Source organism: Protopterus annectens, chromosome 17.part0, assembly GCF_019279795.1.
Source record: "Protopterus annectens isolate FY-2018-M chromosome 17.part0, PAN1.0, whole genome shotgun sequence".
Classification (NCBI taxonomy): domain Eukaryota; kingdom Metazoa; phylum Chordata; order Ceratodontiformes; family Protopteridae; genus Protopterus; species Protopterus annectens.
Window position 1 is genome coordinate 287779234 of NC_056751.1, and position 16320 is coordinate 287795553.

Here is a 16320-nt window from a genome sequence, read left to right on the forward strand (position 1 = left end):
TGTATAGCATGTCAATAATAGATTATGTTGTTCATACACTTAGAAGCAACATGTACCCACGTTCTTTTAACTGGATGAGTACTTGTCTTTTTTTCCTCCACATCTTCATAGCACTTCCCCTGAACTCCCAAGTGGCCAGTAAAAAAATCTTAATTTTTTTTTTTTTACATTTTACTTATTTATTTATTTACAACATAAGTGTTTGCCTGTATTCAACTTATTTTTAATAAAAGAAGAAAATATAGACTTAAACTAGTATGTATTTGCCATATAGAACTACAGTTAAATAAGGCATAGGTTTTGAATGGGTTCTAGCAGCAGTCATTTGTCTCACAGAAAATAATGAAGGCATATCATAAGTTTCAACTCTTTTCCAAGATGAAGATCTACAGTAGTATAGACTAGCACCAGCTGTCTGTACTAGTGTCGGTCATCATCTTGGAAAAAACATAATTATAGATAGATAGGAAGCACTGCTGAATATAAAAGAAACAAAAATGATGTAGAAAATCAAACTTTTCTCTATGATTATTGGATTAGAGCCATTAATGGAATGTATTTACAATTGCAGATGAACACAATCAGAACAATATGAATGAAAATCTTGTTTTGTTTTGATACACTAAGATTAGGTGAATTTTAAAACCAGGAATAAACATTCTAAAAGGAGAACCTAAGCAAACCAAAAATAAGATGAGCTATGTGCTAGTGAGTAGAAAGCTGCAAAAATAAGACAAACTTAAGGAAACAAAGTATACTGAAAGAATATAGAAAGTCTGAAAAAATAAAATGGATATACCAAAATGGTAAGTAAACTAAAACACTACTGAACGTCTACAAAAATAAGATGGAAATTCTGGTGGCTAGCTTGCTTTGAACACTCTTTCTTCCAAGTTAATGCTTTAGACCCCCGGGACACTCCGTTAAGAGCAATGAGGGAGTGTGGAGAGGCAGAGGTTGGTACAGATGGTAGCTCACCTCATGGCAGACTGACAGCCCAATCCCAAGATCCAGCTGTGAGCTTTTAACTGCAGCAACTTTAATATAGACTATTGGAGCTGGAATTACCATGGCTGCTAGCACCAAACTTGCCATCCAGTAGATCTTCGTTAAAGGATTTAAAGTATACTCATTCCAATTACAGGGTCTCAAAATAGTCCTGTATTGTTATTTTTTGTCACTACCTCCCTGAGTTGGGAGTGTGCAATTTGCATGCCTGCTGCCTTCCTTGCATGTTGTAGCCATTTCTCAGGCTCCCTCTCCAGAATCAAACCCTGATTCCTTGTTACCCATGGTCACCATGGTAGGCACAGATAGTATATCAAAAGTTGATAGGGCAGAAATGTGAATGTCACATTACAGTCATGAGGACAAGCAATCGGCCCAAGTATATCTACAGTCATAAAAGCTGCTGGGCAAAGATCCAGCATATACAACAGATGTATACTTTTTGTGTAATCTAGAAAAAGTTATTTTCAAGGAATCAATCAATGGTTTATGATTATTGAGAATTGTGAAGAAATACTATGGCATTCATCATTTTCAAATAATTTGTGAAAAGAATGGGTTGATTGGAATAAATGCATGAATAATGTAGAGTGAGTTTAACTGGCATCATTTGTGGTATTTGGGAACATAAGCATTCTAACCACCTGTGGTTTGTAGCAGTACCACAAAAATAAGCACAGGGGAGTATGAATGAAGTATGAACAATGCTACAAAAATAAGCACAGGGGAGTATGAATGAAGTATGAACAATGCTACAAAAATAAGCACAGGGGAGTATGAAGGAAGTATGAACAATGCCACAAAAATAAGCACAAAGGAGTATGAAGGAAGTATGAACAATGCTACAAAAATAAGCACAGGGGAGTATGAAGGAAGTATGAACAATGCCACAAAAATAAGCACAGGGGAGTATGAAGGAAGTATGAACAATGCTACAAAAATAAGCACAGGGGAGTATGAATGAAATATGAACAATGCTGCATAAGTACAGCTTATGTTAGCTGTTAAAGTGATGTACTGGAGGTAACGCTTTACTGCTGAAAGTATTTATTCAGGTTCAAAATAACTGAAAGACTAATTCTGCAAGGTGCTGTTGTGCAAGATGTAGATACATTGTCAAAACAACTGTTTTCTTGATTCACTCTGTTGCAGATTGTATGACCAAATAAATTTATCAAATGACAGGACCCATTCCTGAGTTATAGGGCAATTAGAGTTCAAGAAATTACTATATTGCTTCAGTCTTTAAACTTTGCCAAGAGAGCTCTTCTCAGTACCCATTATTTATATGGGATTGCCTCATTTTAGAATTCATATGGACTTGCATGCATTGGTAGAATATGTAAGTATGCTTTAAATATTTTTTTATTAGTCTTGTAGCTCCTACTATAATAGGAGCTGTCTGGGTACATTTATCCCTCATTGCTTTAGTTGCTGCTTTCAAATCCTGTTATTTTATGACTTTGTGTCTTAATACACAGGACTCTATAATTGCTGCATATAGTTATTTTAATTATTAATGCTTTTGTCCTTTTTCCTTAGGCTACTATGTCTAGTTTTATTGTTTCTACTTTCTTAACTGTTGGCATTGGATAGTCCCATGTAATCAGACCTGTATCATTTTTAGCATTGTTTTAGTGTTCATGTTTCCAATACTTCTCAGCTACTTGTATAGTCTAGTGCCTGCACAATCCCCAGTGCAACAGTCTTGCCACATTATTGTACCTTTCAGTACACAGACCTTCAGCTATGAGTATATTGAAACAAGTTGTCTCCTGGTTTAATTTCTCTAAGTCTTTTGGATTTCCAATACCATGACTGGAATGGGCCCCAGGACAAAAACTAAGCAAAGATATCATCTTAGACATCTTCTCCTCATGTTTTAAAACTTTCACTATGTTTGGATCTGATGAGATCTGCAAATACATGTGCATTCCCATGATTGCAGCTCTACGCATGTAATCAACTTCAAGAAGGCCCATACATACTTCAGAGGGAGGGATATATAATCTTTGTATACACTGGTTTTTATATATCATTTGCTAAGCATGAAACAATTTTTTGTTTATTTTCATGTCCAATCAATCCAGTACTTTTAGGGGCTAATTGAACATCCCAAAACTGTAAGTTAGAACAGGAAGAGCAGATTGATTTATAGATTGGACTTTATTCCTAAATGTCAAAGCAGTTTTAAATATTAATTTTAATTAAATGATATATTCCTTATTGAGTTTTATTTGCATCTGTTCGTGTTTTATTGCTGATCCTTTCTCTGTTCTCAGATTTGTATGTGGTTCTTCCTGCTCAAGCTCCTTCATATTACCCTCCAGTCCTAGGTTGATATTTTCTTTGTATCACAGCTTTCCTATTTTAAATGTTGCTTTTGTGTGTTTATCAAGACCAAATATCATTGTTATATTATCATGTGAGAAAATGTTTAACTATTTATTCTTGTGCTTTCAACTCCTCATCTGATAGACTATGCAATTTTAAGCCAGCCACAAAAAAAGATGAGTCATCTTTAAACAAAGTTGTTTTCTGGGTGCTAAATTGTAACCATAGCCTAATACATTAAGTGAATGCTTTAATGGGTTAAAGGCAAGACAAACAGCAGTGGTGGCAATGAATCACCATGGAATAAATAATAATAAATTGCCCTTTGTTATGGCTTAATTGCAAAGCGGATTTGCCACCATTTCATGGTCACTGTAATGTAATTGATCAATGAAAAGTGCATCTTATCCAGGAATGTGAAATTATCTCAAATGCTTTTTTGTAATCTATCCGTGCCATAATTAAATTATTCCCCCTTTTATAATTCTCTGTTATTACTTAGCAAAAGTGCATCTTATCCAGGAATGTGAAATTATCTCAATAGCTTTTTTGTAATCTGTCCGTGCCATAATTAAATTATTCCTCTTTTTATAATTCTCTGTTATTACTTAGCAACAAATGATCCTTTGTTCCATATGACTTTCATTATGTTTTGTTCTATTGCCATAATCGAGTTTTTTCTAAATGACTATAAACTCTGTCTACATCAGTTCCAGTATATAGCTTGTATATCGTCAGAAGGCAAGTTATTGGCATATAGTTCTTAGGATGGCTTGCAGGTTCAATCTTAAGGAGGAGTATTATTTTTTTCCTGTTGCTATCCAGGATGGAGTCTCTTTAGGATGCACATATAAGTAATTCTTACTCAGGGCTAAATGTTTATGTAAAGGTGTTAATGCTTTTATTCAGGAGTAAGGTACTTTGGACATGGGGTTTTCTATTTAGGAACTTCTATTAATTTTGTCTCAACTCCTCTGGCTGATACTTCATTCCATTTCATAGTCTCTGCATTAGAGCTTCTTATTGTTTCTTTTAATTCTTCTATCCATTCAGCATCTTTGTTTTGTTCAAGAGAGTCTTCATAGACACTTCTCCAAATGTGTTGATTTCTTCTTTTTTGGTGGTGTTTTTATTCCTTTTACTTTATTTCCCAATTATCTATAAAATCTTTTTGGGTCATCAATAAATTGTTTATTTTGTACATTTCTTTATTTTCATCTGCATACTTTCAATGTTTTTCTACCTATGCCAATCTTTTTAGTTTATTATTGGCAGTAGCATATGATGAATCCTGGTCTGTTATGATACTGTATGTTGCTTTTTTCACATCTAAGTATTTTTCTGTATTCTTCTAACAGTGCTACATCTCATCTTAACTGGTTTACATTTTTTCTATTTGATGTTTCCATGGTGGCATTTATGCGGTAACCCTTTACCTGTTAGTTTAGCTGCACAGTATATTCTGTTTATTTCTGTTATATCATGTGAAATTGTCTTAAATAGTCTTGATTAATATGTTCATTTGTTTAACCAGTCTCCTAACATTTTTGGTCTTTTTTACTTTCTGAAATATATTTCTTTCATCTACCCTAATACGTCTATCCATTTTTATTAAATCAAGCAGGTCTTCCCTTAAATTATTTTCTTCTAGATTGAAAGTGTCTTGTTTGCTCTGTTTCCTAAGAGTGTTTTAGAGAAAGTTCTGGAACATCTTCCTGTGACATATCCTCTTCAGATGCACCCTGCTTCATCTGCTACTCTATCACATTTGAATTGCCACTGTTTCCTGCTTCTTCTACTGCTGTGCAACTTGAGCTGGACTTTTGTACTGCTCTCCTATAGAAGGCTCCATAACATCATCATCATAGCGCAAATCTTCTTCAGAGGCCTCCCAGTCCACTTGCTGCTCCTTAATCTAGGCAAATGATTGAATCATGCTGCAACATTATGTGTGTTGGGTTTTCCATACTACATCCTTCACTTTGCAGATAATCCATAACTTTAGCTGCTATTTTTAGCATCTTCCTTACTAATTCCCTTTTCTACAGTCCAACTTTGTTTTCTTATTTTTTGTGTTGTGAAGTTTTCCATATCTAAGGAGGCTTTGCCTGTATTTCTCTTCAAATATCTTTTGAGCTGCTTTTTTATTGATTAGTAGTCTGGCTTTCTCTATTGTAGAAATATTGCACCATGCCAGATTTCTTTTTCTTGCCCATGTCCATGTTTCTTTTTTATACCTTTCAAATATCTCTGGATTTTGTTCTTTATATTTTTGTACTTTCTTTGTTGCTTTTTTCCAGGTGGCCAAAACTTTCCTTGTTCATGCAATTTTTTATGGATCTATTATATCAGTGAATACGCATTTTTATTTGAAGCTTTTGACTGTTTTTCTTGTGCGAGTATTTTTCTTTCCTTTAATTTCTCTCTTATTGTTTTGAATATTCTCTGTCTGGAAAATCTGTTTTTTTTTACATAATAGTAACAATACATAATTTCTTCCTTAATCTCAATAGTCCACTTTGTCATCTTTATGGCTATTTTTCTTAGCCTGTCAGTTTTTGTGTTTTTCTTTTTGTGGACTGCTACTTATCTTCCCCCCTGAGCCTGGCCTAACCCTGCTGTAGGAATGTTTCCATGTCCTGAGGATTCTACACTGCATAATCTGGTGCCTTAAATGATGATAGAATTAGAGTAATAAGAGTATTGTAAAATTTGCTCTAAAATTGTTGATTTGGTGCTTTTATATTTGTTTATATTCCAGTTTTGCTGCCTGAGTCTCATATTCTCCTTATTATTTACCTGCTTAAATGTGCATTTCATTGCCTTTCTCTTCCCTGTTCTTAGTGTCTGTCCCAACACCCCAATGAGACATTACGCTAAATTTTCTGAAATTCTAACCTACTGGGGCCAATGATCTGTATCCTCTCACAGCTTGAAAATTTTCCAACCTTCCACTTTTCCTGTTGTGGTTTTAAAAGGTCGTATCTGGCCCCCTCCCTTTATAGTAATCTGATTTCCAAAGTCTGTCCGTTTCCTCTTTCATTGCTATTGTTTGTTGTATAAGCTATTTAAGTACTCTTCCCACCCATTTTTTTTCCATAGCTCCATGACAGAGTGCTGACTCAGCAAACCAGTATTGCTGTTGAATAAAACTCCTTTAATACATGTTGTCTCCTGCTCATTTTGCCAGGGCTCCCATCTGCTTGGCACTCTTGCAACATTTTGAGAGGGTCCTGAATTAATCTTGTTCCATCCTTGGCAGATAAGAGATTTATCTTACTATATTGCCCTTCAGTTAACTGTTTTAGAGTGCTATTGACTTATTTTTGCTTTATTTGTTGATTTTTTACTTTAAAGGTCCCTGATACTTGAAATTGTCTTGTCCAAGTAGTTTGTGTAAGTTGTTTTGTGGTAGCATTATACTCACAAGCATTTATTTTTATGTTTTTACATTAAGAAGACTGGAATAGTCAATCTAGTGGCAGTAGGTGGTGGCTTGGTTATTGGAGTTGGAAACACATAAGAAAACTGTAAGCCAGGGATTTAGTTGTTTGCTGATGAATTGCACTTGAAAGTCCATTTGCTATATTTTTACATTATGACATCCAGGATCCTACTCCTTGTGGTAGAATGTATTTGCTTAGGCTCTCTGACTTGGGAAGCACTCCAGGAGAACTCAATGTGTAGTGTTCTATTGGGCATAGAACGCAATTTTCAGCTTTTTGTCTGTTTGCTATAAATTACATGCATTTATGTGGCTCTGTGTTCACTTCCACAGAGTTTATTAATGCTTGGTGACTTTGCCTGATTTTTTTAAAGTGTTTCTACTGCATCCTGAGCCATCCTGGCTAAGATAAGCCACTTTACTTGATGTTTTGCACTTTTATTTGCTATTAATTTACTACTAATTGTGCTCACTACTGTTTGACCGCATTTTTAATGAACAGTAAATGAAAAACATCAAGAGCAGATCAAATGTAGTAACCAAACAAAATGAAATAAAAAAAAACTGCACTTTGGAAAGAACCCCAACTAGCCGAAATGGAAAACCACTCACAAAAAGTACCAAAAACTATTTATTAGTTTATATAAAAATCTGCAAACTAAGTCAGCCATAAACCTTCAGCATTTACTTACATTTCAGAGAAATAGATGACAAAAAAGTGCTGGTTCAGTACAGTTCCCTGGAGGACTCTGCTAGTGACTGGCTTCTTGGTCGAGATGGCCTTACCAATGTTGACCTTCTGGGTCCTATCAGTGAGCCAGTTGGCTATCCAGTGGGTGATAAAAAGGTTTATACCTAAATTAGTGAGTTTGTCTATAATGCCTGAGTGGGGTATTATATTTAAAGCCTTGGCCAGGTCATGGCAAGCTCTGCACACAGTCTTATCTTCATCTAGTGCTTTGGTGACCCTCTCAAAAAGTCTACTAGCTATAATAGGCACAACCTTCCTTTAAAAAAGCAGAACTGTGATGGGTCCAGCATTGCAGGTTACCAATGTCCTCATTTATCATGTCTATGATGATTCTTTCCATGGCGTTACATATGAGGCTGGTAAGACTTATGGGCCTGTAGTTACTGGGATCAGTGGTTGGACTTCCTTTGTACAAGTTAATGACTGTAGCCATCTTCCATTCCTGGGGCACAAAACCTGATTGTATGCTCCAGCTAAAAAGTGGACCAGAGAGGGCATGTTTCATGCTATTTATTAAACATCCCAGGATGTTATCAAGGCCCATCGATGCAGTGGTTTTGGCCTTGGAAAGTGTAATAATAACATGTTCCCTAGTAATATTTGGGGAGATTTCTATATCATAAGCTTTTTTTTTCTCTTTTTATCCCGCGGTGGTGGTGCTGCGGTAGCGTTGTCGCCACACAGTAAGACGCTGTCTGGTTCGATTCTCAGCTAGAGCATCTTCTGCGTGGAGACATGCGTGAATGGGTGTACCTTCGTTGAAGGTTGTGGGTCAAACCTGGCAAGCCAGTATGTAAAAATCAACTGCCAATCATTAGCGGACCGGAGTTCCGCTTGTGGCGAAACCCTAAAAAAAAAAGTCAGACACAATCACTGCAGGCAAAGTACTACATTTCAGAAGGTAAATTCCCCCTGCAGAAAAACACATTGCAACAAGTTTTAAGAGTTATTGTATTTCATTTGCAATCACACTTTATAGAGCTGCAGGACTCAAAATTATGAGTGTTATAGTTATGATAGGGAGCCACTCAGGATATATGAGAAGAGACATATCTTGTATGGATTAATTCTCTGAAAGAGTTTGTATAGTTGAAAAATAACATTTTCAAATGTGGTAGTTGAAGTATTCTTCTCTAGAAATTTTCCTAAAATGGGCAGCCGAACCCGTTTGGAAGCCTTCAAAACATAAATTGCCGATAACTGTCACCTACTTATTGAATTTAATGAAATGTCATATCAATAATTTTAAAGTTAATGAGCATCCTATGCTTGTCTTCCTTGCATAAAACCTGAATAAAACATAGAAACCAAAAATGGGAGAAACGTGGAATATGTTTATTTATTTATTTATCCTTTGTCGACTAGGTTAGTCCCCCTAGGTTCGTGGCCTCTCTTCAGGGGAAACCCAAGGTGGTATTTATATTACTACTAGGGAAATCTGACGAAGGAATCAGGGAACTTTTTTTGATAGGTGTCTTGGGATCTTTTACAGTCACTTGAGCTAACCAGCAACTCAGATAGATGGGACCATAGTTTAGTGTCTCATCCAAAGAATGACACACTTAAGAGTTTAGAACCCCCTTATACTGCAGTGCAGTGTCAGGAATTTAACTACTAGGTATGGGAAAGGAATGCACAGCCTTCTGCACCAAAAGAGAGGGTGCTAACCTATTATATCACTGACATTGTTTTTGGCAACAACTTGATATTTTGATTTATTGATAGTATTATCCTGTCATTTCTGCAAAGATAGCTCTGAGCTGGACTTGTGGGTCAACAATACAGTGGACTCACCATAGTATAAATATTTATACTAGCTGATGTGCCATTTTTGGCCAGGGCACTTCTTGCTTTTTAATTTTTAAACAGCTGAAATTACCACTTCCACAGTAGTATGTCTGCATAGTTCTGTGTTCCAGAGATTTTTTGGAAGAAAGTTAAACAGTTTTCAAATTCAACCTCAATAGAAGAAGCTTCAGTTTATAGTCTGGCTTGTTGGCTTGAATTCATTATTACAGACCTGTGTACTATTGTGCATTTGTGAGCTAATGTGCTGAAAAGTTTCTACTTATTTCCCATGAAAAATTTGCATACCTAAAATGATGCTTTGATAAAGAATGATTTGCAGAGATATTTGTAAAATATTTTGTATTATAAAATATTTTAATTTACAAGACAAGTAGCTCTTGATTTCTATTAAATTAACCATGCTAGCAGTAAGAACTTTGTTTAATTAACTGTTTTTGCATTAGAGAATATGAGATGTGATTAGATGTGAGGGAACACCTCCACCCTTAAGTGCCAAATCAGCAGATAATTACTTCTGCATATTGTAAAAACTGTGTAGATGTGGTTCTATAACTTTACATATTTGTGTAGTATTTGCTCCAAAACCTACTTCCTTTTATTTTGGATGGTGGCATGAACAAATGCACTTCTTCTGTCTGCATACTATTTATTATTTTATAATAATAATATTATTATTTATTGTTATAAATATTATTACACATATTACAACACATTATTATTATTCATATGTTCATAGGTTCATATTAGGCTATCTGCCCTAGGGCATTTATAAGCCTAGCCAGAGTGTGTTTGGCTTTCGCCACCCATTTTAAATTAATTTTGCTATGCCCTTTTTCGAGGTTAGTATACTGTGCCTCTGTCTAACAGTGACACAGAAGTGATACCCGGGGAAAACCTATGATCTCCCATTCACTCATCAAGATTCCTCTTGAAGAGAGTCAATGAGGGACTCTGCCTAACCTGGACTGGGATTTTATTCCAGAGGGAAGGGAACCTCTGGGTTATGAATCTGTCCCTCCAGCATGTTCTATTTATTTCAGTGCTGAGGTTCAAGTCTCTCGAGCGCGTAGCTCAATGGGATTTGGATTTTCTGAGGTGCAGCATGTCCATTAATTCCGGGTTGGACATGGCTTTATACGTCAGGCACAGATCGCCTCTGAGCAGGTTGTATGCCACTGAGTAGAGCTGGGGTTTCTTTAATCGGGCAGCATATGGCATCTGTGTGAGCCCTTTGATCCTCTTGGTGAGGTACTTTTGGGGTCTTTCCAGTTGCTGCAGGTGTCTGGTAAGGTACATCCCAAAAGGGGCATTGTACTCAATTATGGGCCTGATGAGGGATGAGTAAAGAGGCATGATGACCTCCCCTGATCTAGATGTGAATCCCTTCATGATTAGGTGGGCTATATAAAATGTTTTTCTAACCACTTTGGCCACGTGGTTGTCAAATGAGAGATTGCTATCAACTTGGGTCCCTAGGTCCCTAATTACTTCTTCTGTACTTAATGGATTACCACCTATGTGGTAATTTGTGGGCACTTTGTTTTTGCCAAAGGGGATGACTATACACTTTTTGGTGTTTAGCTTGAGGCCATGGCTCTGGCACCAGTTGTCTGTTTCTATGAGGCCCTTTTGGAGGATGCTTGTGTCGGCTGGAGAGTCTATTATGGTGCCCAGTTTGCAGTCATCTGAGAACTTGGTCAGCCACAGTCCTTCCGTGTTGGCCTGTACCTCCGAGAAATATATACCGAACAAGAGAGGTCCCAGAACTGAGCCTTGTGGGACGCCACTTGTAACTGGTTTGGAGTCTGACATGGCTTCAGCAATTCTAACCATGTGGGTTCTGTCCTTGAGCCAGTTTGCAACCCATCTCGTGATATAGGGGTTTATATTTAAGCTGGTGAGCTTATCTATAATGCCCGAGTGGGGTATTGTATCGAAGGCTTTTGTGAGGTCCAGGTAGGCTGTGTGGACCACCTTCCCCTCGTCAATGGCCTTGGTGACTGTTTCAAAGAAATCGACCAGGTTTAAGAGGCAGGATCTGCCCTTAACAAAGCCGAACTGGGTAGGATCCAGTGTCTGTAGGTCCCCAATATCTTTATTTATGAGGTCCATGATGATCCTTTCCATAGCTTTGCAGGCCAAGCTAGTCAGGCTTATGGGGCGATAGTTTCCAGGATCCATTGAGGCACCACCTTTGTGGAGAGGGACCACTGTTGCTGTACACCACTCTTTGGGTACATATCCTGTAGTAAGGCTGAGACTGAATAGTAGTTTTAGGTTTGGGTTTAGCTCTTCTTGGAATTCATGTAGGACCCAGCCCGGGACACCGTCTGGTCCCATTGATGCTGTGTTTTTTTGCTTTGGAGAGGGCGGCTCTTATCTGAGCCTCTGAGATGTCAGGGGGGCAGCACTCTGCTGGGATAGATATTTTCCCTTTTGATGGGGAGGGGGGGAGAAGTTTGCGCTGAACCTGTCAGCTAGGATGTTGGCAATGTCTGTGGGTTTGGTGTATTTTTTCTCATTTTGGACTAATTCTGAGCATATCTGGGAATTCCCACCCAGGTTCCTAACATAACTAAAGAAAGCCTTGTGATTATCCTTTGTGTCCTGTGCAATTTTTCTCTCGAAGCTGGCCTTAGATGATTTTATGAGTGCCCGTAGTTTTTTGCTAATACTGATCAGAGATGCCTTCTTTTGGGATTTTGCTCTATCATGTAATAGCTTCCTCCTTCTATTGTATAGTTTGTTTATGGGGTCCACCAGACAGGACGTCTGCCTTTGGAGGATTGGGTCTTGGTTTTATTTGGGATTGCATGATCCATGCATTCCTGAAGGTGTTCATAGAATGCGTTTATAAAGGATTCTGCGGTCTGGGCCGTATTTTCCACAGGCCGGGGCTTTGAAGGATTCCACCTCGGTTTTGAGGAGTGTGAAATTTGCTTTAGAGAAGTTTTTCACTGTGGTTTTCTGGGCAGGGGTGGGGTCGGGATGTGAATATTCAGTGAGATTAGTTTATGGTCTGATCTTACCAGTGAGGGATACACTTCTGGTCTGGAGCATAGAGTCCCCATGTTGGTGATGATCAGGTCCAGTATGTTTTCCCTCTTGTGGAGTGGTAAAAAGTTGTTCCATAGCATTTGAGTTTATAAATTCTAGGAACCTTTGGGCTAGGGTGTTGGAGCTAGAGTAATGCTCCCAGTCTATGTTTGGGTAGTTGAAGTCGCCCAATATAATGGTGTTTGGAGAGACCTTCATATTTTCCAGTGTTCTCAGGAAGGCTGAGTGGGGATCCTGGGTTTGGGATGGTGGTCTGTAGCAGGCTATAAACTGGAAGGCAGTTTTACCCACTGTTAGTTGCACATGGATAATCTCTGATGCTTCGTGCTGTGCCACCAACCTGGAGGTGTGGGTATCTTTGACGGATATTGATACTCCCCCTCCTTTTGTGGTTCGGTCCAAGTTTTGGGGCCAAAAAGCATGGTATGAGGTATAACCTGGTAGTGCTGGGGTGCTCTCGGGAGCCTTGAACCAGGTTTCTGTTACTGCACAGATATCGATGTTCTCCATGCTAAGGAGAGTTTCGAGTGCGTGCATCTTGAGGTTTAGACTTCTGGCGTTGAATAGCATTACTCTTAGTTTCTTATCCCTTGTGATACCTATGGAGGTGGGTTTGTCTTTTGAGCCTTGCCTAAAAAAGGCACTATGGGGGTAGCAAGAGCCTTTGCCAATATCCGAAAGCCCAGGGGTGACAGGTGCAAGCCGTCCCTAATTATTGTTATTATTATTCATATTATTATTTTATTCATTGTATAAATGGTTTAGAATGTATAATGGAGTGAAGTTTGATTTGTGTCTGTCATTTTTTTTTTTTGTAATTGGTTATGGCTAAAATAAAAAAAACTAGTAATCTAGTTTCCATTAGATCACTGTTGGAAGTATTTAAATAAATACATACATACATACATATATAAATGCATAAACAAGCAAGCAAGCAAATAAACAACCATTCAACATGATGCAGGCTCATTAGTTCTGCCAAAAACATGAAACCACAGGTAAAACTCAAACTTTTTTTCAGTTTAGGGTATAGCTAACCTTTAAAAACAAAGCTTTACTTACAATTTTATGTAAAGCAAGGACTTACCTTCCCTATTTCATTTTTAATGTAGCACATACCATCCTGGCACATCTACTCATTTAATAAGTCCTTTATTCTGTTAACTGGGACTAATATCACTTTATGGAGAATGGAAAACACGTTTAATTGGAGTCTGGATCGATCTTTAAAAAGAGTAATAGAGAAGCACAACACTGCAACAACTACTAATGCTTCAGCTCTGTTTGGTTTAGCCCAAAGCTCTTCCTCTCTATTGTATAACTGTCTCTATAATTCACATTATCTCATAATTTCAACAAATCAAAGAGGTTTGTTGTGTCGTTAATGTTTCACACTTTCTTTGAATTGATGCAGCTTAGTTTTCTTGTTACTGCATTATTTTTCTTCCTTCATCAATGAGTTTTCTCCATTCTTCTTTTTCTTTTACGCTGGTTCTTCCATTTCTTCTTTCTTCTCTTCTTCTCTAGCCCATACTGTATATTTAAGAGTTTTCTACATCCTCTCTCCTCCCTTTGTCTTGTTTGCTTTATTCTCCCTTTTTCACCCATATTATATTCCTAATTATTTCTGATATCTCTTGATGATATGCCTTTCTTGATCTTTTATGCTCCTTTCTGGTCTTTAAGTCCTCTGCTCTATTTTACCCACATGCATTGCCTGGTCAGTTTTTTTTTCACAGCTTATGTTTTTTCTTGGCTTGCCGTTACCTCTCATTTCTTCTTCCTATTCCATCATAGCACTCTATGTATGGTAATTTTGTTTGCATCTCCCATCTTATAATATGATGAAAACAAAAATATGTAGACTTTTCGTCTAGTATAGGCATCCAGTTATATAGTTAGAATAGTTACTGCTTGTTTCTTTTATTTATTTACCTACTTGAGTGCCTATTTATTTATGTTTGTTGACTGTGCTAGTCCTATTGGCGTTTAACCTCTTTTCATGGAAGACTTAAGCTAGTATTCCTAATGACTAAGAAATATTTGGCCAGAGCACTTGGGATCTTCCTCTACTCTTTTCCTGTAGATGGAGCTGTAAGGCAGTAGGAAAAGTTGGAGCACTGAAGAGGAGAAAATCTTTAAATCAGGAGAGGAGAAGCCAGCTGTTTGTATGTTAGATAAAGAGAGTATGACCATCCAAGAAGACTTAATTCACCTAACTGTTTCTGATGCAGAGACTCTTGAAAAAACACAAACTGCTGTTTTTGCAGAGGGTGGTTTGGATGCACAGCAGTTATATACTTTGATTGAGGAGAAGGAATCATTAAGTAGTTCAGTGATATCCTGGTCACAAACAGTAGAGGAATGTTTTGGTACAAGTGATGCTGAGGAAGTGGAACAAGAGCTGGCAGTGACAGTTTCTATATTAGAGGTAAACATGTACTGATATGCCTTGAGCATAGAAAGGAAAAACCTAGGGACAGTGAAAAATATGGACATATGTGGCAGCGACAGCAGTTGTGGCTGTGGAAAAGGGAGTACATCAGCAGCTTGTGGAGATAAGGAGAGCATCTCTGTGGATTACCAGTAAAAAGTATTGTAAACGTGATAAGTAAGTAATCTGGGACATAATTATTATGCCTGTGGGTTTTAAGTCTGCATATATAGATTATTTATTTGTTTAGATAAGTAACAGTTTATAGAGATTACCTTTGAATCATTTAAACTTCCACGGTGGTGCAGCTGTAGTGTTGTTGCCTCACAGCAAGAGGTTCTCCCATTCGATTCTCGGCTTGGGTTGGGAGTGCCTTCTGTGTGGAGTCTGTATGTCCTCCCTGCGGTTGAGTGGGTGTTCAAAAGACATGTGTTGAATGGGCATGCCTTCGTTGAAGGTTGGGTGTCGGGCTGGCAACTCAACACCATAAAAACCAACTGCCAATCATTAGTGGACCGGAGTTCCGCTGTGGCGACCCCTAACCGGGAAAAGCCGAAAGACAAAACAAACCTTTGAATCATTTAAACTGTTGAACAGCTTTATAGACATTACTGAATCTAAAAAAGTATGAATATCTCTAGAATAAATGTAAGTTTTCTGCTGTTTCTGTATTGATGTAATACTGGAAAAAGTTCTTAAGGACTATTTTTGTGACTGTTTATAAAGAAGTGCATTCTATTTTAAAAGTGTTTGATGACCAAAATATTTGGACTGGGACATGGGATATGTGGGTTGCTTTAAAGGAAGAATATAATGCATTGAGGCTTCTTTCCTGTACAATAAAAGTTAAAGGAATTAGTGGTAGAAATTAGTGGTACAGTTTGTTATACAAGCAACCTAAAACATGTTAGGTCTGCTGAGCAAATAATCATTTAATTAATGAATACATGAAAAGGAGCTGTACACGATGCGGCTTAACTGGACATGTATGAAAGCTGTAAACCATTGCATAGATATTGGAAGTCAAAAGGTCACATGGTTTGACTGTGAGGTTAGTCTGCAAGGGAGGGAAGGAAATGTACCTAAATGCAACAAATTAATGTTGTAGAACGTGTTCAACAAAGCAGTTTAACACAGGGACTTTATATGGCAGTCCGAGGAAGAATCTGTAAATGAGGAGGAATGGACAATAAGGATGAAAGTGGGGTTAATCAAGAAAAATAAAATGAATGTGTTATAACTCTTGATATGTTAACAGTAAAGGAATGAGAACTGAAAGGTGTGTCCCTTTGGGGGGAAGTGGAGGGATAGGAAAAGAAGGCAAAGTCTAGAAAAAAGACTGACAAAAAAAGGCAAGGGATATTTTTTTTGTGTTAGCAGTAAATGCAACTAGTATTAAAACAGAGAAAGAAGACTTACAATAAAATGGTGCAGGACTATGAATTGCTTATTTCATATAAAACACATTAACTATGTAGGTAG